The sequence below is a fragment of the Cygnus atratus genome, chromosome 1, assembly GCF_013377495.2.
Source record: "Cygnus atratus isolate AKBS03 ecotype Queensland, Australia chromosome 1, CAtr_DNAZoo_HiC_assembly, whole genome shotgun sequence".
Taxonomy (NCBI): Eukaryota; Metazoa; Chordata; class Aves; order Anseriformes; family Anatidae; genus Cygnus; species Cygnus atratus.
In genome coordinates, this window is record NC_066362.1 from 31,781,401 (window position 1) to 31,807,118 (window position 25,718).

At 43.5% G+C, this 25,718-nt stretch overlaps 1 protein-coding gene across 5 annotated transcripts in view; it reads right to left on the reverse strand.

Moving 5' to 3' along the window:
• Window positions 1–24,945, reverse strand: part of PRICKLE1 (prickle planar cell polarity protein 1) — a 65,298-nt gene extending 40,353 nt beyond the window's left edge. Inside the window, exons 1-3 of one of the 5 annotated variants that reach the window (XM_035544215.2) lie at window positions 24,720–24,938; window positions 981–1,130; window positions 707–822 (exon numbers count right to left, since the gene is read on the reverse strand). The gene's annotated coding sequence lies outside the window, so the exon portion shown is untranslated. Of the gene's footprint in view, window positions 1–706; window positions 823–980; window positions 1,131–12,490; window positions 12,658–24,719 lie in introns of all 5 variants that reach the window. The other 4 variants (XM_035544219.2, XM_035544218.2, XM_035544220.2 and 1 more) reach the window with 4 other exon arrangements.
• Between the last annotated feature and the right edge of the window lie 773 nt (window positions 24,946–25,718).

Below are 25,718 nucleotides of genomic sequence, written 5' to 3' on the forward strand. Positions count from 1 at the left end.
ACAGCGCTGATAACACTCCTAAGCACAAACACTTAATTGTTTTGTTTCTCTTCAGCATCCCCATGCAGAGTCTGAGCTCTTTCAATGTTTCTCACAAAAACAAGATCCAGGTATAACAGTAATGCTGATTTAAGCATTGAGGCAGGCGTGTCTGTCAGATGTCACTTGACATTCCCATTAGGGCAGCGGAAGAGCCAAACCCAAGCCAGGCAGGCTTTCTGCAGTACCTAAGACTCGGACTCCAAGTGCTCCCTTCATTTCTGGCAGCACATTAAACGTACAGTGGTCAACAACTGCTCTTTGAAGATGGGTCTTCCCAAGTATTTATCTTGCCTCAGTTTAGTCTGTCCAATCTGCAGATTATTTCTACCTTTTGGGTTAAATAGCCTACTGCTGGGCCACTGCGTACGGCTGGAGTGGATCAGTAGTCCTCTTCTTTCTCTGGCTTCTTGAGACTGGCATGGACTGCAATATCTGTGGCCCAGTGATATGAAGTCACTCAACAGCTACTTTTATTATTCTATTCTAAGATCAGTGGAAGTAGCCACCAGGTTTAACAGCACTTGCAAAGAAATAAGAAAACTATGCTTGATGTTTTTTTGCTACTTGTGCTTCAGTTCAAGGGCTGTGTTTCAGGCAGTACGACCACTGCATGAGTGCTCACCCAGCTTTTGTAGCCAAGTTCCAGTTACTGTAAAGCCTTTACCTTGGCTTTCCACAAACAGATCTTCAGTTGCAGGAAAGCAGGTCCATATACATACATTTTTTTTACTCCAATTATGTTCAGATCCCTTCCTGTTCAAGCTTTTCCCTATGGGTATCCTGAAAATCATGAAATAAACACCAGAGTTTAAGACAGACTTCTCCTGAGAATACCAGTTATCTCCAGCTTCAGAAATGCTGATGTCCTTTGGGAATGGCTAGACAGAGCCATCTCCTGGCTAGAGAGTAAACAGAACTTATTCAATGTAAATATTCACCTTAATGTTATTAATCCATTGCAAAGAAAGTCATCTCTGTGCAGCTCCAAGGATCAGTTACAAAGACAAGTCTTCATACGTGAATACTGCAGCCTCTCAAAACAATCAGTAACAGCATGGATGGTGGAGAACGATGCATCCTATTTGTTCCTAAGTTTTTGGAAGTGTAAACATGAAATTAACAACTCTGAGGTGAAATGCCCCAAACCCTAAACCCATCCTGATGACACTGCAGTCAAGCTTTATCCATTTGTCCTTAACAGAAGTCTCAGAAGAGCACCCATGGTCCAGGGGACAAACTGCATGCAAATGTGGTCAGTACCATGAAGCATCTCATCCCCACCCCAATCCTGGCTGATTTCCTTAAGCAGAAATCCTAATTAACGCAAACATAATTAAACTCAGTTACCTTGAACTGTCAAGAACATTTGGCAAAGAACCCCACACAAGTAATAGCTACGTTCTGGGGATTTTTTTTTCTTCTTTTCAGTCTGTAAGACTAAGTTAGCATGATGAGTTTAACTCTATTTAAGCTTCTAAATATTTTGCATTCTGGATTTGCTTACAGACATCATAGAAATAACAGTACCCTTACACAGCTTTCAACACTATACATCAGCAGGCTTCAAAGCTGTAAGAATTGTGTCTTAGACAGAAGCAGCTGTTAGAACTCTTCTAAAACAGCTCCTCTGCACAGCATACCTACCACCTGCGTGAGAGTCATTTTCCTGTTTCTGCCAACCCTGAAGAAAAACTCAGGCATGGCAGACAAATTTCTCCTTTGAACTGAGCATCTCTCTAAAGATTTCCACTTCAGTCAAGACTCAGAACTGTTAACAGATGTGAGACGTTACAGAAAAAATAGTGGATTTTGTTCCACTAAAGAACTTTGTTAGTTTCCCTCAGCCCTAAAAGAAGCATTTCCATCTCTTCTGAAGGGTTGCAAACACTGACCAACCTGTAAACATCAACAGCACAAACACGTGTAGGCACATAGGGGCATGCAGGGAAACACGCCAGAATCACTAGGCTGAAGCCTAGCGGCATCACGAAATAAAGTGGAATGAAGAACTTGTCGTGGCAGTGAGAGCAATCTGCCATCATTATCTTCTCCAGATTGTGAGCGAGCAGTAAGCAACTGCAGCCCTTCAAATCAGACTGTTTGGTATCCCCTTACTGCAGAGGGATCAGAGGGTCTAAGAGACCCTAGCTCCGATATTTTCACCTGTTACGGAGCAACTGTCCTTCAGCTCCATTCTTAGGGACAGATGAGGCTTACAAGTCTCTTAAAATACACTCTCTTCAGCCACGTTAGAGATCTGCTGGGTGATCTACCGTCCACGTTACCGCTTTTAAAAGATTTGTGGGTTTGAGCCTTGAAGTGAAAACTCAGCTTTCCCTATCCTTATAAGCTGACCTTGATACACAAGCTCCTACAGCAAAGGAAACATTCTGCAAACTGCTCAAACAAAGGATTTCCAAAGTCTTTTCATTTTCCTGAGTCTCACCATTCACATGATGGCAGGAGCAGGCACAACCATTAGCCGCAGGAGCAGCTGGTGGCCCCACACCAGCCTGGGCACCATCTCGGAGCGGTGCACGTACACCCCAATTTGTGGATCTTGGGCTAGAGCAGCACATGACTGGGGTTGCTGAAGTGAAGCAGAGCCCCGGCCCTGCACTAGGGCTGCGGTCCCCTCCTGCGTGCGTGCACGAGCACCATCTAGATGATTGGAAGCATTTCACGTAGGCTGTCTGGCAAGTCACAGATGTCACTCGCAAGTAACACAGACATTATTCATAGCCAGTCACTGCTTGCTATCTACAGATAGCTGATTGCATTCAGACCAGATTGGAAACAAGGTTGGTTAAAAAAAAAAAAAAAAAAAAAAAGAGAAAAGAGCCAGACAATCTGGCCTCTCCAAGCTCCAGACATTCCTGCAGGCAGAAAGTGGGAAACCCTTCGACAGCCGGGACCCACACTTCAGCACAATAGCTGCTCGAAGTCAAGAATACAGCGAGATAATGCATTACCAACCAAGCACTGCAGAAACCTCAGCAACTTGAGTCTGAAATTTGCCTTTTTTTTTTTTTTTTGACTGCAGCTGGACAATCTGGCTTTCTGTTCCAGTCCTTTCCTGCTCTGTGTTTGTGTACTCATCTTTTCTAAACATCCAGGCTTTCTGACCAGCAAACAACATAGTAGCCGAAGAGATCACGTAACAGTTCAACTGGCCATGTGAAGATGTGTGGCTTGTTTTGCATTCTTAATTGCATGAATAAATCTGGTGCTTTTTTAAAAAAAAAGAGATTTACAGTCATGAGAATACGTATGTAAATTAAAACACAGTGGGAACAGCACAGATTGCTGGCAATACAGACTTTCTGCACCAGTCCATCTTCACTTAACTATGGGTATCACTTCAAATGAACCCATTTCTACACCTATTACTGGCTTCTTTGCTAAAGCATGGTGTGGCCCGCTGATTACACAGCTGTAATAAGGACCTCCCTCCCCCAGGAGCAGGATATAATAAAGTAACAAATTTTGGCAAGTACTTCATAGCCACAACTCACCTTTAATTTCTGTTTAATTAAAAAAGTTAAGAAGTTTGTTATCACCAGTTTTTCTGACTCACGGTAACATACTCCAATCAAGAAGTTTGCCCTCTGAAAGAATATGTTAATATTTTTAAAATGCACTTGTGCTCACAGCATTTAAAAATACGTTGAAGTTGCTGTAGCAATTGTTTGATAACTTAGCCATTAGAGCACAAAGCTGAACTGCTAACAAAACATTTAACAGAGATATCTATAACAATATAAATTCATGTCAGAGCATCGTCCTCTAAATGACAGTTACTTAGTTTTAACACCCTGTGAGTTCCTTCAGGAAGGGAAGTGTTATCTTTGTCAACACTGAAAGCCAGTTAAGCCGAGTGAGTAAGCAATGTGCAATTTGGCACCGCACTCCTCTACGAGCCCCCGAATCTGGGACCTCTGAAATCCCCCTTAAGAGCATGGTAATGGGGACACAGTAAGAATGCAGTCAAGTTTGTTAAGCTTTCTTGTTTTTCTGCTTACGTGTGATGTATACAAGAAGCTTTTTGTGAGCACAGACTTGATTTTGCATTTGTGGGAATGATACAGATCCAATGATCAAGCTAATGACAGAACATGCAGAAGATGTTTTCAAAAGCATGCAGCACAGTCGCACTGCAGATGGACCAACTTTAGCGTTCAATATCTAACAAGCTCTAGCAGTTTTTAGAAGTTGATGATTATTGCAAAGCATTCCTAAATCTCTTGTTCTTGTCCTCTTTGATCTTTAGGTGAATCAAGATCGTTCGTGACGCTACTGAGACGCGTGAATCTAAACCCTCTTCCTTTGGAAGAGGAACTCAAGCGCTGGTCTTTTCCTGGCACTTTCAAAAAACAAATTACAGTGCCCTAGAAAAAGGCTCAGAAGATTAGATGGAAATGGAATTGAACATGCTATTAACTACATACATTTTTTTTTTTAAATTAGAGGTAATTATACTGTACTGATTACTGTACCTTAAAAAAGGCACTAGGGAAAAAAGTTCTCAGATTTTGTCTACAGGAAAAAAAAAAAAAGTTTGTTCAGCTTTGTAAGTTACTTCTCTCATCCCAGACCTAAAAGACTCAGGGATATGCTTCCCCTTGCCCTACCTCAGTACTCTTTACCTGGCCACCATCTTGAAGCTCCAGAAAAGTTTCCCCACTATGTACCTCCAGGTTCTCTCAAGACAGAGGAAGTATTCCTACATCTCCAGGCACAGAGATCTACAAATACACACAGGACTTCAGAGAAGGGACGAAGGTACTCTAACAGCTTTGGCAGAGGCCAGTGGTCATGGCAGAGCTCACGGAGGCAAGGAAGGCAGAGGGCTCTAACCCCTAACAATCAATGCCAAGAGCTGTAACCACAGGTAGCAGCCTCCACAGCTATTTCAACACACTACAGCATCTCTGAGGACCATTTCATTATCAGGAAAGGGTCCCAAGGGAGCCAAGAGAGAGAAGAAGAGAGAAGTAGGGTGTACCCCCAGCAAGAGACAAAGCAAGACAAACAAAAACTGGATAACCATGGACCTTTGAGATATAGTGTAAGGACAGCTTAAACCCATTTATGTTTGGGATGCTGTGGGGATTCTGTCTTTCTTCTTCTGTGCTGACTGTGCAGCCTCCTCATGCCAGCACTGGCACTCGATTGATCTCATAGTGCAACCATTCAAGAATTTAAACAGGCAGAAGGCAAACTCTGCCAAAAAAAAAAAAAAATAAAAAGCAAAATTTCCTGTTGATTTGATTCCTTAAGCTGGTTCACCATGAGGTCAGACAAGCAGTAACGCCACCGCGAGGGAAAAGACAGACCACAGCCGGGCTTATCTAAATAGCGCTCTAAGCCAACTGAAGCAGGCCCTACACGAGCACTTTTCTCTCTCCTGTTCTCAAAGTGTTATCATCGTATCTATGCCAAGTCATTCTTCTTTCACATTCAGACTGACACACTCGATCTGTCTCTTCTTTTGCCGTTGCACATTGGGGTAAGGAAGAGGGGAGAGATAAAGATACGTTTACTATAGGTAGGATTTAGCTATCTGGAGTTGCAAAGGGCACGCGAGTTTTAACGTATAATATGACCTACATCCAGCCCAAGTATCCGAACGTTCAATCAAGAATTCAGCAGAGATTAACACTTATAAAAAAAAAAAGAAGTTTTAATTATTTACCTACAACAATGCAATCTGACTGAATGGTGGTAGACTCGCATGCTGGACACACAAAAAAAAAGAACAGGTTTGCTCCAGAGCTTGGATTTGCACACTGGTGCAGAGCAGCAGAATTCCTGGGAAGCCTGTGCTTTCCCTGCACAGCCACGTTACCTACCAACCCCGTCAGCCCTTGCCAACAACGGGCCTGTTATGCCCCAATGCTTCAAACAGTTCTCAAACTGTCCTCGGATGCCCAGAATAGCCATGGGATTTTAAGAACAATTCATCATAATCCCCACCCAAACCAACTTCCACCGAACTCCTGTGGACATCTTTGGGTATCCTCAATTTCAGAGTTTTACTTTTTCATTAAAGCACAACTATGAGTTATCAAACTTCCCCGTTACTCCCAAATCACCAGGAAGGAACTCACACTCAGAAACTTTGAAAGACACGAGCATGCGACTTAATAGCTTGCAAGGGAGCACAATGCAGACGTCCTGCATGTAAACCAGACCAAACGTGGAGGTCCGAGCTCAGCTGCAAGTGCTGGATTTGTATTTATTCTGAACGACCAGTTTCCAAACCTGATTTCCTACCATGGAGATTTAGGAGATGACAATCTTCTACCCTTTTATTTGTATCTTCCTCTGGAATGAATGTAGACTCGCATTCCTAAGTGGTTCTTTCTGAAGGCTTTCCTGTTCTTGTAAACATTTTGAGAACAAATCTGATTTGTTTCGCTGGCCACGCAGATCACAGGGGGCTGCTGTCCCATGATCGCTCTTCAGCATGACAAAGCTCAATTGTTTAGCACTTATAGCATGCGACAGCTACATAAAACCAAATTCAGTGGATAATTGCTGCCTATATTTCATGACTATGGCTTCCAAATTAATATTTTAGAACCTATTTCCAAAAGAAATCATACTTATAACCTAATATATTGTAAATTACCTCCTCACAGCTCTTGGAAGACATTGTCAGTGACGTGCCTTTTACAGACATGCAGCCAGCTACTTCAGCAATCACGAGTCCAAGAACTAAGGAAGCCATAGAGTGTGTATATACACACAGTGTCACCAACCATGATGCGGTATGGTACCCTCAAAGGCTCACTGAGCATACGAGGGAAGGAAAAAGTGGATTTTTTTTTTATTATCTCAATTGTTTCAGTTGGAACACAAGAACTAGTACAGGTATCTTTAATATATGAAAATACTACATGTAAAGAGATCAGTTAAGCTAATGGATCTGCTGCAGAAGTCCTGATGTTGCATTGATTCAGGATGATCTGAATTCAGTCAATGCAGTCAATGCTGCTTTGAGAGATGGTTAGGCCAAACGACCTCCTGAAGTTGTTTCCTTCTCCTGGGGCGAACACAGTAACTATGCCAACTCTCACACGGCTTTTTTTATCAGGGCTTGACCTGACACAAGTGAATGTGGGTGGTAGTATAAGGGTCCAAAACTCAGTTTTCTGATGATTGATGGATGTGAAGACTGATGTTTTACAGTTGTGATCAAACTCCTCACATCCAGCACGCTTGCTGCCCTCCATTAACTGGGATTTTTAATATTTCAAGCCTAAGGTCAATTGCATTTGCTTCTTTTTTCTCGCCTATTTAAATAAAACAGCTATGAGATACATACATATAAGAACTGCTCATACTTCACTGAGTTACAACAGCTTTGCTGATGAGTACAATGCTCTTGCTAAGTTACTCTTTAAAGTGTACAACCCCCACTTTGCTCAAAGGTGTGTTGCGATCTCATTACGCTTTTCATACTGGGTAACTGTAAGCCTGTTTCTGTCCAAGTAAATGAAGGAACAGTTTGAGAAGTAGATAAGGTAATTACTTTGTCTTCTTTATCTCCAGATTCTCAATTAGTTGATTTTTGCCTCCTGCATCTTTACTGCTGAACGTTAAACTACTGTGTTCCCATGAGAAGCTTTTTTCCACAATCAACATTTCCATAACCAGCAGTGAGCTCAAGTCCTTGAGTAGGAGAAGAGTAGGCCCAAGCCTGGAGCAAGGTAACAACCAACAGGAAAAAAACATAAGCAGTACTTCAGATGCAAGCGGGATGAGTTATGTAGGAAGTTTAATTTTTCTCCATGCCTTCCTGACAGACCCACTGATAAGGAAAAAACTTATAGGGGAGAAAAAAAAGCACATTCAGACTTATATTTAAAGTCTTTGATACCCTCTTATTTTTTTTGGAAGCACAGCTAAAAAGTATCAAAGTAGTCAATAGTTGCCAGAAGTCACCTTGTTCCAAATGTTGAAGGTATTCCGTAGCAATAGTACTGCATCATTTTATTGAACAAACTGAAGGCAGGTCAGATGAACAGGTGCAGCTTAAGCATTATACATGTTATAAACACAAAGAAAAACAATACAATAAATTCTTAAAAAATTACGTTTCGCCTTTCCCAGGGTACAGATGTTTGATTAAAAATATATACTTGGTCTCAAGTGATAACTTTGGGCTATAACTGGCAATGTCTTTGGAAGCTTAAGTGATTATTTTTATACAAGGTGAATTTGCCCAAGAGTTTCCCTCATGAAGCATCAGCTTAGAGGAGTTAGGAACTTCAGAGTGCAACAAAAAACAAGACTGCTTTTTCAGTGCTGTTGGAACTTCACGTTATAGGAAAAGCTCCCCAGAAGTACTAAATGCTTCTCTAAAGTTTTCGGTCCAGAGGTTGCCCTGATGCACCATTTGTTGGCTTTAAAGAAGCAGCTCACAAATTAGGTCCTTCAAATGGGTTCAATCCTATTAAAAAAAAAAAAAAAAAGAGACACCAATGGCACCTGAGATACACATCCCACAGAACAGGGCAGTGGATACTTTAGGCTGGTTTTATGAAACAGAGGTGCTGCTGGAAAGCAGTGATCAGTAGTCCGTTGTGTAGTGCGAGCCCTCCAGTGAACTTACTTGAGCTTCCAGAACAAACAAGAAAACCCTGTCCTTGTTTTATGGATAAGACAAAGTGCACTGGAAAACATCTCCGACATTTATTACACACTTCTGTGAAGGGAGAGAGCTGCCTACCTTTTGAAATGACTGAACAGCCAGAGGTATTAAACTTGAAGAAAAGTGTTTCAGAAAGTGGAAAAGGACATCCGATGAAGTTAACAGACAAGAACCAACACATAATATGAAGAGTATTCTACAGAATGCTACAGAATGAAAAGGCATTTCCCACTGATCAGCCATATTAATTTCACTCCCGATATAGCTTCCAGGAAAGACATTTTGTCTTTTCCCCCCACTTCAGGTGCAATAGTGACATTCATACACAAGTTCTATAAAGAAAACTGAAACGACCGCTTATTTTCTAATATCACTAGATCCACATCTTGAAATTATCCACTCAAACCAACTTATCACAGGACTGACAGGCAACAGGAACCAAATCTCAGCTGGTGCTGTCAGAGTTGCACGGGCATGTTTCCAACTCGGAGTGCAGAGATGCCAGAGCTGCCTCTGCAAAGAGCCTTTTTGAGCTGAACAAGCCTCACTGGTCTCTATGCATGCAAAGAGGAGCAGAATTACACTTTTCTGTTTTGATTTTTTTTTTTTAATTTAAGATTGAAGCAACACTGAGATGATAACTGTATTTACCTCACTAGGCTCTCCTTGAGCTATTAATCCTGCTGAACCTTAGCTTGCTCCAGTCACAGCATAAACATTGATCTACGGAATAGCAACTGCAGACTGTTGCCTTTATCATCATTTTTTTGGGCTCCTGCACTACTCATACATAATACCCGTGGGTGTGCATATCCACTCAGAGATAACTCATATGTTACCTGATCAATATAAGCTTCCTAAAATTTATGCTAGAAGACTTAAAAACAAAAATCCCGCATGACCACAGACTATCATCCCCTGAAGGCATGTGTTATGCTGCCAGACATGATTAGAAGGTGATAAGAAAAGAATTTAGAAAACACTAAAGATCATGTACAGGAAGCAGCTTCAGGGTTCCACCTTATCTGTCCAATCTGCTTCTAGTTTTGTCATTAATATGAAATGGCCAGACAGACAAAACAGTCGGTACAAAACTTAGAATATATAAATCTTAGTACTAAGTTTCAAATAAAATTAACTGTACTTTTAGATGCAAAGTATATTTGTTAAGACACTGCAGTCTTCCATTAACTTTTTTTCTTTTACAAAAGTTGCTTCAAAAGTAAGAGCCATTCCTATTCCTCCCTTGTTCTGCAGGTTTCAGTCTATTTGTCAGTCATTTACATTACTGGGTAAAATTATTCCCAGTAATTTGTTATCTACTCTCTTATGGTGTAGTATGTGTGCAACTTTGATCCTTGGAGTCACCTTCTTGAGCAGGCCAAGACGAGCTCAAGACTAAGATGATTACAGGCAGTATGCACCACTGACTCCTGAAGTGCTCCAACTGCTGCTGAAGTTCAAGGGACCAACATCTCAGGTACAACTACACATTCAAAAATTTCAGGCTTGTTCTCCTTTCTAAAAGCATTAATGCAGCACTGAGCACTTCTCTACAGCAATTTTGATGCCTGTTGATTGCATGAGACGACTAGCACCAGCACTGAGCAATCAGGAGAGAAAACTGTCATTTTAGAGACAACTTTTTTCCTCCAGAAGCACACAAGAGTTGTCCATTTTTACTTTTTTTATTGGAGGTGGATTGGGGTGGTGTTTTTTTTTTTTTACTGAGTTACTTTTACCACTGGTTAACAAGTACTTTTCAGACTGAGCTCATTTGTACATGTGACACATTAGTGAGCTCTTTGAACTGTAGAGCATCACAGGTCTTTCTTGCTTTAAAAAACACACAGTTGTAATGTCTCCAAGCCACTGCATAAGAGTGCAACATTAGAGCATTCAGACATCTGCGAGGCAAATATTGCACCCTGTCTTAAATGCAGAAGGGCTGGGCAGAAATACAATCTTATAATTTGGGAAAGGAGATATTAGCACTAGTCATGCCACATTACATGGCATCTCCAGCTCTTCTCATGGCACAAGGTCACGGTAGGCACTCTTGTGCCATAAACAAAGCACCATAGAGCAGAGCCCCAGTTCAGAGGCTAGTAGTAAAGTACTTTGCTCAAATCTAGTATGTGAAGACAACAGCACTAAGAGAAACTTTACAGAACGCCCAGGAAACAGTTCATTTTTTCCAGTAAGAGTGGAACAGCACATTCCTATCAGCAGCTTATTACTACAACAAACTGATTATGTAGGTGCAAACAGATTAGATAGGGACTACAACAGATAGACAATTGAAAAAACAGCATTTTGATGGAATTAGAGCTTCTTCTCAGGACAGAGGAGACAGCAGCATCACATAGCACGAGTGTATTTAGAGTCTGCATATAAACCAAATACATGAGCAACAAACAACTGAGAGGAAAGGACACAGAAGAGAGGCAGAATGAGGACAGAAGGATTCCTCAAGGAGAGGTTAATCTGCTGTCACACACAAATACCCTGTTAAACACTGACCAAGGGTTTGTGTGCCATGTGGGAGAATGTTAATTGTTTACAGGTACTCAGGGTTGGATGAATACCAGGAAGCAACACTGAGAAAGTCCATTGTACAATTAAGATGGGAGAGGAATCGCTGAAGGAGGCACTTTCATTTAAGTCCGTCCTGCTAGCTCCTAACCTAATTATTTACTACTGAGGGTTTCCTTTCCCAAGATTGAATTCAAGGAACAAAAAAACCCTGAAAGAATGTTTTCTTTTTCTTGTGGGAAGAAGGGTACACATATGGGGGACAGGTCTTTGTTTGGTGTAGCACTAACCAGTATTTGCAGAGGACAGAAAAAATGCCTTCTAGTCTATTTGATAATGGCTTCAATGCCTGCCACTCAGGTGATTCATTATTAGTGCTTCTGTCTTACATCCCTACCATAAAGGCTATAAAGCCAGTAACACTTTTCACACGAACAGGATAACACTCACAAGGATTTAGCTAAAAACTCTTAAACCATATGCCTACCATTCCAAGAAAATCACTGCTTTATTTTTAAGCAATATTTTGGCGAAGTTGGCCAAATGCTCAAGTTCTGTCAGCATCTCCTCCCAATTTCTTTTCTGTATGAGACTTTCTGAATATTTCTGAGTATCCTGTCCACATGTAATACTTCTGCAGTTGGAAGAGGAATTCATGTTGAAGGAGGCTCACTACAGACAGAGCTCAGGGTTCAGCTTTCAGCAGCTTTGATTCCTCTACATATGCACAGAACCTCTGGTTATAGGCTGTACAGACTGTTACCTTTTCTCTTGTTTGCCACTTGAGTTGCATCCCTCCTCTATATAACTAGTGGAAACAGATGCTTTCAGTGGACAGAGCAGTTCACCTAAAATTGCCATTACCTCCTACGGTGCCCCTTTTCTTCTCAAGGCCTGTAGAGGGAACGATGACAGCCACAGTTTGTATGCCAAACAGGATTACTCAGACCTGAACTTAGCACCTGCCTGTCTTTCCTTGGAAAGAATGACCAATAGTTACTGACCCCAAACAGCCCCCTCTTTATGATCTATCATTAACTCTATGTACACAGGGACACATGAATGCTTAACCCCACCAGATGCATTTCAGGTAGGCCTATCTTAGTCCTGTATCTGCAGGACAGGCTCACTTCAGCACAAAGGCTCTCTAGGAATGAGGATGATAAGGAAGTGCTCCTTGGGGTATTCAGCAAAGCCCATTTCTTCCTCCCTCCCCATCTCCCAGGCCTGGTTAAACTAGTTGGGGCAGCTTACCAGGGGCCTGGAGACAGACTTCAAAGTGTTTGGTTTTCTTCCATTGTCTCCCATGTTTGTGGAACTGCTGTTATCAGGCTATTGTCTCCATTCATTCACTCAGACGGGGAGTAAACCACTTACATCCTCACGGAGCAGCTACCACAACAGGCTTGTCAGAGGGTTTTCTAGGGAAAGAAAGCTTGGTGAGGAAAGGCTCATGCTCCCACTATGGAGGGCCACAGTCCATCACACAGACCACCACTGCACTGGCTTCTGCCTTAGGTCTCCCTTACCTCGCCCTCTCTCAGGCCTGAACAGGCTGAGACTGAAGTCTCATTTCATTTCACACTCTCAAACTCTTCACATAACGCCCCCCGCTCCCCCCCCCAAAAAAAAAAATCTGCTCCACCTACTTCAGACAGGAAAGTGAGATGAGGTAGATGAGGTATCACTCCCCAAGGTGTTCTGTTCATACAAACAGATTTTTGAGCATATGGGCGAGGATCCTCAGGCATGTTTCCTTTTCTTTTGGATTTCAATACAATTTTGGGACAGCAGCAGATTGACAGAGACAAAAGCAGCAGAGGAATGGAAAAGATAACGAGCCCCCTGGTTCTTGCATTGGCAGGCTGCTCTCTGCCCTTCAAATCCACCTATTTGCCTCATTTCAAGTAGGATTATAATAATTTGAGGGAAAGGAAGTACACTTTATTTAATTCTCGAGTGTCACGAAGCATACTGAGAGAAGCACAGGCAGCCTCGCTCCCTTCCTAAAGGGCAGGGCTGGGGGCTCCCCACGGCAGCTCCCCGGGGCCCGCTCAGCCCGCCGCGCCCTCGCCTCCCCTCAGCAGCCCCGGCCGGAGCCCGGCGCCATCCCACGGGTGCCACCTAGCGGCCTCCCCGCCGCTCCTCCCGGCCCCCCACCGGCCCAGCACTGCGCTGCGGCTGGAGCCGGCGTCGTTCTGCAGCGACAGCCGCTTACTTCTGCCTCCAAGCCTCGGCCGATGGCACGGCAAGGCCACCCGCTTCTCCTGAAGCGGCACGGCCACCGGCCATCCTGCTCCTGCTTCCTGCGGGGCTCCGTGTTGCAGAGAGCCGGGGAAAGAGCAATAACTTATCACATTTGTTAGCCTTCCCATCACACCACATTTGAAGTCACAACTTCCTCACACCTCTCCCAGATGAGGAGATAAAAGCACGCAAAGTATTTCCACCAACACCAAGAGGTCTCCACAGGAGGCTGATAGTGGCCAAAGTCCTACCACTGCAGGCTACGAGCTCCCATGCCTCACCAGCCCACCGACCAGCGAGGAGCGTGTCTTCTGCCACCTTGGAGCCTGTGCACGGTGTCTGCCAACTCCACTGGGCTGATCATCCACCTGCTGGCACACCCTGCCTCTGATCTCTTCCCTGGAATAACCTGCTTCAAGAGATCCCAGGCGGGCACCGAGAGAGAAGTCTGGTTTCCTTTGCACAGCCAAATAGTTAAAACTCAAGGCCCGTATCTCAGTATTAAAACAAAAAGTGTCCAGGACTATCATTCCTTCTGCATTTGACACTTAGGCAGTTTCAAGGTGACTGTTCTCTTGTGATCTTCTCCCAGCCAGACTGTATGGCAGTGACTTCTGGGACTCACCTACACGTCCTCAGGCAGGCATACTCTGCCCCCTGGGCCAGCAATTCACTTTCCAGCACTGGCTTAACAGCTACAGTAACACTTCAGCCCTGGAGCTGCTCCCCAGGCTGAAATTCCAAAAAGTTATTTTAACCTATAGCCCTAAAGACCACTTTTTTAATTAAATAGAAGGCTGTTTGGTGGGCATGCACAGGCTCACATGTCTTCTGACTTTTTAAAGGGAGAAATTCATACCTGCACCAGGCTGCGTGCATACATCAGTCAAAGTTGGAAATAATTATTTTGCAGTATGTCCTTCTGATATCTATTTTATTCCATGCAGTACCACAAAACAAACTAATTTGTACGTGAAGGCCAGAACTGATTCACAGGAGAGAAAACCAAGGCTACTAGAATGTTGTTAGACGTGGTTACAAAATAGTCTTTAAACACTAATTTTGGAAGGATGTCAAGAAATGTATCTTTATATGTACCCTTACACAGTACACCAGCTTTTAATTTTTGTTTTTTCCTTCCTTAACAGACCACAGACTCAAAAAAGAATTAAAGTCTGTTGGAATTTTTTTAAATGTTGATTTGCCCTCCTCTTCCTCTCCCCCATGAATGTCTTTGTCCTAACACTTTTGTATTTTAATAAACACTTCCCTTCTTTGCATACCATCACATGGACCTCTAAATGAACAGCAATCTGACTCAAGTGCCATGTGCTCCTGATCCCACACTTTTTTTTTTTTTCCTTTTTTACTTTTTAAAAGATGCCTGGGATAGGTACGTAACCTATCCAGTGGTCATATATATATATATATATATATATATATATATATATATTATAATTAAATGATACCTACATACAAACCAAGATTGCAAGCAAATGGCTGTAGAATTACTTACTAGAAAGACTGCTTTCTAAAGTTTACTTTAGGTTTAGAGCTGTTTCCAAAGCAGACTTCTGTCTAGCAGAATCACTGTACCATCAGCTTGGTATTTGTGGAAACAACTTCTCCAAACAAGTTCAAGCTCTGCATCTTTCTAAATACATCTTCATTTCCTGAGGTCAAGTCTTCTGTCACCCATTTCCCTACACAGCAGATTGATGAAGTCTTTTCAGAGACTTTAGTCAACCTTATTATATGATACTGTCTTTTTATTGGTTGCAGTGGTTGACACCAATTCAAAGCTGGAAGGATGCTTTTTTACTCCTAAACCTTTTCAGTGGAAGCTGCTTCATCCACAAAACTGGTAAGGTGCTTTAGATTGCTTGGCAAATTCCATTTTTTCCTTCAAGCATGCTGTATATACCCAGTTTGCATTAGAGAAACTAATTTTCCCACAGTCTCTCACTTCCTAGTCTCAGTACCCTTTTGTTTCTCTTGTACTCAAAGACAACTTTTGCATCTCATACTTTGAAAATTCTACCAAAACTAGCATCTCTTCCAGCCATGCGCTCCAGTCTCCACATAATGAGTCTCAGAAGAGCTTAAAAATGCTTTAAAAATGGCAGGCCAAAATAAGTCTCAAAGCCATCAGATTAGAAATGAACAAGACCTGCCACTGGGAAGACATCCAGCACAACTCCGCATTCAGAAGAATGTCAGTCTACAACTGAGTAACGTCCACAACAAGGACTGCTCTACCAGAACAAAGGTGAGAAGCATCAGCTTAAGTATTTTCTCTACTTGATACTTCACCAATATAACACATACAATAGGAAAGCAAGCTATTGGGGCTTAACACCCTTGGGGGACAGGGAGGTGCAGATTAAAGCTGGAGATGAAAGCTTAAGAACTGAACAGTAGAAGAGGCTAAACACCACAGGGATTTCACTCACATCATGTTGGAGAAAGTTTAAGTGATATACTAAGTCTACCCCATTCTTCAAGTTTAAAGAGACTTCCTTGTGGCCATCAGCAATTTGCTACTCACACAGAAAAAAAATAAAAAAATCAAATGAGCCAATAGATCTCCTCCAAGTTAGAATGCGTTATAGGAGTCAACTATTTCATGTTATTTTTTAAACCATAAAAAGAGGCAGTCAAAGCAGCGTTTCAGTTAGGTAGAGAATACTGCATTAATTTCAAAAACTAAACAGTGGCAAGGTTGGAGTCTGTTGCACTGGTTAATGAATGCAGCGACTGTTTTCAAAGATACCCACACATGTACAGATCATAGCTAGCATGAACAGTTTTTACAGCACTGCTGTATAATCTCAGTAGTCAAATAACTGAATGATGGCAATTAAGGACCATAACCCATTGCCAAAAAATAAACAAATGTTAACAACCACCCAAACTTAAGCAATGGCAGAAATTGTGTGTGGATATTCCAGGTTTATTGCCAAGTACTTAGCTGTTCAGAGAAAACCTGGAGTTAAAATAAATTCTTGAGTATGCACAAAACATAAGAATGGAGCCAAACACTTCACAAGCACAGGAAAAACAGCTGAAAAGGTTTTGTGTATGTAGAATGAGTATCTTGAACCTGGATAACAAGGAACAAGACTCACAGATGAGAATATAAAACCACAAAGAAAATTAAAGATGTATGGACATAGTCAATCCTGTCTTTCCTTTGGGACATGCACAGAAATACGGCTACACTCCAGACATTTTGTAGGGTCTGACCCTAGGAAGGTAAGTACTTTACCATGCATATTGATTATTAACTACCAAAGTTGATGTACCAATACTGAGGTATTAAATCAAAGAAACATGCATCATGATTTGATTACTAGCTGTAATGTATTATATATGAAAATGAAACATTATGTATGAAGAGAAACAAGTATAGCAACTGATACGTATAAAATAAAGTCACAGTGGCACATTGAACAATTTTAGGTTACCCAGACTCACTTAAAAATAGAAACCAGAGCCTGGACTCTTCTCTCACCCCATTTTACATGTCTTTACATTCGTTGATTTCAGTGGAGTTCTTCACAATTTATGCCATTGTGAGAGGAGAATCAAGCCTTGTGTGTTTAAAAGGAAACTGCAGACATGTTTCCCACCAGAGTACAGGGGGAGATTTTAAAAAAACACAAGTATATGAACTGTGAAACCAATAGAGTACACAAAGTGAAGGCAGGCAAAGAGGCTCTAGCTGGGGGTAGTGGTGGTGGTGAGCTTGCAGTTTATCCACACCTCTCCCCCTTTCTTTTTTTTTTTTTTTTTTTTTTTTTTTAAAAGACCTGGGATTGACATTAAGAAGTCAGAAACCCAGTCATTATGCTGGCTTTTAAATAAATTGTTAGAAATAAGTATTACATTTGCTTTCTAACAGACATTTTTGATTTATATTTTCCTACTGATATTCTACAGAGTAAGGACAGGGCCATTTTCTTTGTGAAGAATAGACTTTCCATTCTCCGAAACTGGGAAGGGGATCTGAACGATTTCTAGTACTAGAAAATGGTGCCTAAATTACTCACACCCAAACTCATAATAAAATCTTCCCCAAACCCTTCAGAGTCTTTCAGATAGCCAGTACTACAGTAGTAAGAAAGAGCAACCAGCACCACTTACCACTAGAAGTCAGGCCTGACGAAGTACTAAATGATTTAGAGATGGCAGAACAACTTCATGGTTTGGACCTACTGGGAGCCTATGGCACAACTGAAGCTACTGCTTTATCATCATTTCTTTAGGTAGCAGCTCACAATTAGAAAGATCCTTGCTAAGGTCATGAAAGAGGAACTCCATGTACTGAGACAACTGTTATACTGGTTTGGAAAGCCCACTCAAACAAAATGAAACAAGAAACTCTCCAAAACACCGTATTTTTTCAACCCAACACTAGGTCCCTGCTTGAACCATGCCAGCACAGCTAGGCAACGCTGCATAGGACATACCTTGGGCATTTACATAGGGAATACAGGCTGAATTCATTGCTGTATCGGGGTGCCATCTTAATAGTAAATTAAAGTCATTCATAGCTCAGAGCCCAACACTGCCAGAGTATGACTGTAACTACCAGCTTGGAGATGCTCTTTCCCCACCCTCATTCATGTGCACAACCAGTGTCACAGCTCATATACTTAAGTTTTCCCCTGCACTTCAGTAAAAAGATATGCCTGAAGTCTCCTTTTGAAAAGCAAGTCTGGATTGTCTTCCCAGTTTGGCATTAAGTCCTGACTGACTGAGTATGACACAGAAAGCAGGAAGAAGGTAAATGCACAGAACTGGACGAAGAAGGAGGGCTTCTACCTATCGCATAATTCAAGATCTGCCTGCTAGTTTCCATGAGAGATGTTCTTTCAAAGCATTAGTCTACTTCCAGAGGCTGTGGGAAGGTGGAAAGAGACCCAAGAACAAACACCTATGCTTTTGAATATACAACTTGAAATGTTTTGGAGTTAGTACTTAAATGTTGAACACTGAGTTGTACAAAGAAAAGAACAAAAACACCACACCCTTACAGGAACAGCAGCCTGGTATCACCTCAATTCCTAAAATAAGGCAAGCAAATATACTTCTGTGCTACTATACCACAGTCAAAGAGTCTCCATCATATTAGTAGCTCTTTACACTCAACTCCAAGACATTAAGACATGCTTAGCAACTAATATATCAGAAAGGTTTATAAACAGATAGTGCCAGAGAAGAAAGACAGGGAGACACTGAAAATAAACCCACTGAAATTACAGCCTAGAAGGTGGCAGATTCAGAACTAGACAATAGAACTTTGAGTGTCAGAGGAGATTTTGCAAAGAAATCTGAAAAGCAATAAACATGCAGCAACGAAACTGATGACTGCATGTCACTGAGGTCACTTCAGTTCCATCGCATACCTACAACACTCAAGTTCAATACATCAGCAGCTACTCTTACAGAGAGAAGAGCTGGTCTTGCACAAGAAAATCAGTTCTACGTAAACAGGAAAATCATAAATTGAGAAAGAAACTGGCTGATAGGCTGGACCACTGAACTACAGCTTCATACCACCTGAAACCCCCCACAAAGATTGTCCAAGCAGATTGACTGGAGGGTTGGGGTGAGGCTTGGTATTTATTGGGCTCACAAGTAGCAAACTAGATTGTGCCCAACTTGCAGAGTGCCAGGGCAGGCACTTCAACAGCTTTTTGGCAGCTCACATTTAACTACAGTGGCAGTAACTGAGACTCACACTTATAGAGGGGTGCTCTCCTCAGGTGGAGGTAAGCTCCCCATCCTCACTCTGGTACTCACCTCCCTTCCCTGTACCCTCCCAAGGCTGGTCAATGCCACAACATGACTGCTTGCTTCAGGCAGCTCACACTGCTCTTCTGCAAGAGGTATGCCACAACGGACACCTGTGGAACTCCAGACCAACACCAAACTGCTGAGAAGACAGCAAAGCTAGGTTCTGGGTAACGTCCTCACGAGGCTGGAAGCAAAGCACGCTTCCAGGACCTCCATACAGATGAGAGCCTGGGCTGCATTTTGTGTGTTTGGCAGTACTCAAAGACATTTGTTGGCTATTGGCCTGCCAAGCTGTTCAGGCTTATAAGTTCCTTTGCATTCATTTTCAATTACTAATTTTGTTACATATAAACATATCCTCTGTGTATCTTACTCCCATATTCCATATGCACAAAACATTCATTTCGGTACTGGGATGAATGGGAACTCAATATTTATCACACAGACCCACCATGCTCTGCAAACAAGACAGGAAAAACTCACAAGGAATTTATCCATGTGATCTTTCTGATGAGCAAAGCTTGAGGAAGCAGTTCAAAGCTCTCGGCAAGCCATATGTATACCTCTGTAAAAAAGACATCTGCAATTCACCAGTGAGGTTCTAGACCTAGCATAATTCATTCGGCAGTCTGCATAGAGAGATGCAAATGCACTAGGTTCAGACAATTCTTCAACACTTTCATAAAATTCATTTAAAAATTATATAAATATTCACATTTTGAATTGTTAACTCAGCTTGTATTTTTCTACAGAAATACGGAACCTGCAAAGATATGACACTTCTGGAAAAAGGCCAAAATAAAGTCAAAATACTTTCATCGTAAAGCAAGCACACAAACACAAACTTCTGATTTATTAACTACAGCACTGGATTACAAAAAAGAGATCTTTAGAAAACACCTTCGCTAATCAGGCACTAATTTTTAACATACTTTGAAACCACTCAGCTTTTGCTGCGGTTAGATGAGTTGATCCACACTTGAAAGTGCAAGGAGGCTTTAAACTTGTACCATGGTTACTGTGCATTCGTGTTGCAAGAGAAATGGGCCATGGGTGAGGGCAGTGTCTGACTAGCCAGCGTGCTCAGCTGGTTGAGCAAGAGTGCCTCTGCAGCTAGGCAGGCTCTTGCTGAGCCAGCACTATCCCCGTCACACAGGTACTCCATTAATGAAGAGATCATGGGAGGGTAAAATGGGTAGAGCTGAACAATTGCAGTGCTTGTGTCGAAGGAGGTTTATATTCCTCGCGGGAGCAATACCGAAGAGATGTGTGCTTCGAGGAGGGGTATAGCAATATCTGTCTAGAATACCTTTAGAAATTCAATTGCACTATTCAAGTGACTGAAACGAAAAATGCAGGCGTAAAGACTAGTGAGAGAAGACGCAGCTTTCTTGCAACACGAGAGGATGGATGGAGAGTTGTACCACCCAGCATGGTGGTGCAGCCCTGAAGCCTACGTTGCTATATTCATAGCTGTGTCTGTTACTTTCTTTTGAGAACACTCAAACGCTTTCAGAAACCCAGACAGAGTCACTTCAATTTTTTCCTTTTTTTAAGGACTAACATCATCCCATTTCAAAAACTTCTGTAGGTTTTATTATAAACATCATGGTATTGACACGCAGATTTTTAATCACATTGGTTGCACTTATACAAATCAGTGATCAAATCCTGTGGGAAGCCAGAGCTTTCATATATGCTACATTAACACAAAGATTAGACTTAGGATTTGGCACATCGCCATCAGAGAAACCTACTTCGGAGGTCATATAATATTAAGACTGGGGCCAGTGGATGCAAAATTAGACGGCAACAAGCTAAAAAAAGTGATTATAAAAACATCACAGGAAACAAAATTTATTTTAAAAAAAGCAAAGCAATCACATTTCAATATTTGGAAGGCAGTTGGAAATGCTTTTTGGCATGTGGCTGCTCCACGAAGCCAATATTGTGCAACTGGAAACATTTCAAAAAAAAAAAAAAAAAGAATTGTTGAAGTCAAAGACCGTAATTGCAAGCTGTGGCATCTGTGCTCTGATTAAAAAAAAGGGCAAGCAAATAAAACTGTTACAGGTATAGATCTGTAATCCCGCTCCATAATACTTTTATCAGCCAACTTGGTAGAACTGGAGAGCAAAGGAGGGGGCGGCACAGAGAGGAGGAGAACGGAGAGAAGCACACAAGGCAGAACAGCACAAGCTATTGGGTGCTATAAATCAATGTTTCTAACACGAATCTTAGACAGGAGTACATGACTTCAGTACAGAACAACTGAAATAACACACTTCCAGCTTTTGTTGATGCGTAATCCACTGGAAATGAAAGGCCTGCCTGGGAGACTGTCTACCACGGGTTTACTAGCTAGAAAAACACTCCGAGCCCAAGAGGTTCACAATGGTCTTGAAGAGCAGCTCACCAATCTTATGGCTGTATTTAAGAACTTTCAAGAAGTTAGCCTTCCAGGCAGAGCTCCAAGAAAAGGTGAACTAGCAAGAAGCTGCCATTTGCAGATATTTTAGAAATCCTGGAAGTGTTTGTATTGGCTCATGCCTCCTGTGCCTGAGCACTTCACTCATTTCGTGCACTAAAAAAAATCCCCTCACACAAGGATATGCTTGAGAATTGTCAGCTCACATGGGGATCATTTGCTTAGTTTCTCAAAAAAAAGGACCACATATTCAGTTCACAATATAAACAAACAAAACACGAAGAATTATGGCAGATCACTTGAGAAATTTGCTTCAGTAACCGGAAATATCCTTTTGATAGTGATGCAGCAGCAGCCAAGGTTTCTGGTTCTGTAAAAAACATGTAATTTTGGCAAATTGTGAAGTGATGTGATAGTCTGTCTTGGCATTTTTGCCAGAAATGTCACAACTTCAGTGTGCTATGACTTGTAAAACACGTTTCTTCCCATCACTCTTCAGCAATAAGGTGGGAGGGGGAAGATGAGGAATTGCTGCATTATATCCCTCCATGCTGGTTCTTCCCATTATACAGCTCTTAATCCAAACAATTCAAGCTTACAAGTAAAAGCTACTCATTTCTGTAAACACTTCCAGGAGCAGGACCTAAGCATGCAGGGCTCACAGGGAGCATATACCAGCGGACAGAGCTAACCTCGAGTTTATCTCTGTTTAAAAAAGCATAAACAGAAAACAGCACTGGCCAAACTGAAGCTTAATCCTCGATACAAGGGAGGAAATTAATACTGATACAAGCCACTTGGTCGTTACGCACCCATCTCATCATCAAGTATTCTTAACGCAACACAAGATCACTGAACAAGTTTCCCAGGATTACTTAGGGATCACTGTCGTGACAAAAAATAAGAAGCGATGCCTCCGAGCGTGTTCTTTTATACCCCCCCCCCTCAGCTCCAGCAGGGATCTCCTTGCTGGAGGACAGCGTAGTGGCAGAAAGGAAACAAACCCCAGCTTGTTTGTTTTAGAGGGACTCCATCATCGCATCTCGTTACCTCTGGAATGAGGAGGCTTAGCACCCAAGCAGGCAGAGCCCTTACACCGAAGTGCAGCTCTCGGTCCGTTCCGTTCGAAGCTGCGCGCAGCAGCCGCTGACAATATATTATGCAAGAGCCACGTTACACAGGGAAAGGGCTTTTTGGCAGGGATACAGAGGCTGGGGCATTAGAAGGGGTCAAAGCAATCTGCAGAGGCATAATACAAACCAAATCCATTTAAATTCCTCTGTAAAATGTAGACGTTCATTAGCATAGAAAAGTTTCACAGGAAAACAATGACAAAGTCAAAGCCATCTGATTTTCATATGCTAATTAATTAAATATGCCAAGTGCATTTAATCTCTTATTATAACCATAGGGGGAGACAGACCAAACTCTTGAAGTTCTGAAAAGCCAGGTCATTAGTGTGCCAAGTCATTCTTCAGATCTCCGTCGTGTATACAAATTTACATTCCCAACTTATGTATGTAAGTAAAACCCAGCTCCCCGTTTCTCCTCCTTTGGAGGACACTTGCTGTCTTCTGCTCATGAACCCCAAAACGCCTTAAGCGTTTGAAAGAACTGGTTTGCTAGAAAAATAAAGCACAGAAGGCATTTTCCACAAGTCCCTGTTAATGCCCCCATCCCTGTAAGATGCAGAAGAAGCTGGTGGGAAGTGCCATCAGGAACATTCTTGCACACACGCATGAAAATCCACGCATAGTTTGTGCTCTTCCACTTTCAAGTTTGGCTGACATTTTCTGGCCATTTCTTGCCCTTCTAAACAAGAAAAGGATTCTGGTGTTTACGTAAGGCTCTTCTTGCTTAATAAATCTTAAATTGAAACAGATTTCTTTTTTTTTTTTTTTCTCTCCAAACAGTTACCTTCTTTAGAGTTATCATAGTACAGGATATTAGGGAAAAAAACAGACTCTCCTGTTGCTTTTACCCACATCTGACTCCAATCTTAATAGCTCAGCTATTAACCCTGTAAGGTCCCCGCACGCACACCTTGCCCGGCCGACGGTAAGGTTTTTATACGACTGATCTGGGCTCGCTCTTTGCGGCCCCTTTTGTTATCCAGAAGGGGTAGCTCCGTGTCCTTTGGTTAACCAGCCCCATAAGCTGTCCTGGTGTCAGGGCTCAGAAGAAGAGAATCTGTCACCGCAGCCAGCATCCCTGCCTTCCTCCTCCGCTCCCTTTCCAAGCCTGCCCTGATCCGAGCAACGCCATCCCCTGCGCTGCTCCACCACAGCTCAAGGGGCCAAACGCCTTCCACCAGCACGTCCCGGTGCTCCGCCAGAGCTCACGGGGCCAAAGCAGCCCGTCCCGGCGGTGGCCCGCAGCCTGCCATGCAAGGCACACCGCTCGGAGGCTGCCCAGCACCGCAACCAGCCAACTTGTGGGGCCGCTTCCCCCTGACGCCCTTACAGGCTTCAAGGCGTAGGTTACCGGCGGTAATCTATGGGGTGCCCCACGCACCCCATGAACCGCAGCGGAGGGGAGACAAATTATATGGGGGGACACTGAGCTCACAGCACCCCGGTGGGGGGGGGTGGGGGGGAAGATTAATTTTCCTTAAATGAGGAAGGAAAAAAAGAAAAGGAAAAAAAAAAAAAAAAAAAGGAAAAGGAGAAAGAATAAAAAGGAAAAGGAAAAAAATATATAAAAAGGAGAAAAGATAAAAAGGAAAAGAAAAAAATAAAAGGAAAATGGAAAAAAAAAGAAAAAGGAAAAAGAAAAAAAAGGAAAATAAAAAAAGGAAAAAAAAGGAAAAAATAAAGGAAAAAATAAAATAAAATAAGAAGCCATCGAGTGTCTCTGCAGAGGGACGGGACCCGCGGGTGTCCGCTCCCGGGAGCGGGGTCAGCCCGGACCGCTGCCAGCCCCGGGCCGGTCCCGGCGGGACCCTCGGCGCCCCGCAACCACCGCCCCCCGCTGCCGGTGCCGGTGCCGGTGCCGCCCGGTGCTTACCTCCCGCGGCGCCGGGGCGCCCGCATTGACAGCGGGGAAGGCAGCGCGGTGGGACCGTGCCGTGCCGTGCCGTGCCGTGCCCTGCCGTGAGGAGCGGAGCGGAGCCGAGCCGAGCCGAGCCGAGCCGAGCCGAGCCGAGCCGATCCGCTCCGCCGCCGGCCGCCCCCGCCGCAAGTGCCCGCTGCCCGCGGCCGCTCCCCGCCCTAATGGGGCTCCGCCGCTCCGCGCCCGGGACGGCGGCGGCCGCCTTCCGCCGCGCCCATTGGCTGCCGCCCGCCGCGCCCGCCAATCGCCGTCGGGAAAAGGCAGGGGGCGGGGCGAACGGGGAGGGGGCGGGGAGAGGGGCGGGTCCGGGGGCGCGGACTCGGGGGCGCGGGTTCGGGGCCCGGCGCCGGGGATCGGGGTTGGGGCTGGGGTCTCGGGCTCCTTCCCGTCCCTTCCTGCCCTGCCCAGTCTCCGTCCAGGCCGCCGGAGCTTGCCTCGGTCACCCGCAGCCCGCTCCTGGCTCTGCAGTGGTCCCGCAGTCCCTAAGCCCCGTAGGAGAAACGCGCTCGTGAAGGATGGGTAGCAGAGGGGACGTCCAACGATGGTGTCTGTGGGGTTTTAGATAAACGCCCCTGTGAGATAATGTGAGCTGAGGGGGTGCTGGGGGATCACAGGTTCTCCCCGCTCGGTGAAACAACCGCAGTTGGAGTTCGCTCCAAGGCTGAGAAGCGTGCTGCTGGCCGGCAGCGCCTCTCTCGACTCTGCACAAGAAATTATTCGGGGTTAGGAAATGACAGTTTTCCCTTCGTGTCTTGAAGCACATTTGGTTTTCCTGTGCTGGGAGAGTAAGTGTATTATCTAGAATTCAATCTGGTCAAAGCCGTCCTTCTGTAGCCAAAGAAACAAAAACGCAACCCTCACAGGAAGCTGCCTTAGCCTACGACCCTAGGCTACAAGTTTATTGCAGGCGAGAGTGTCAGACCCACTTAGCGCCTTGGAAGGTTCAGCTGCAGT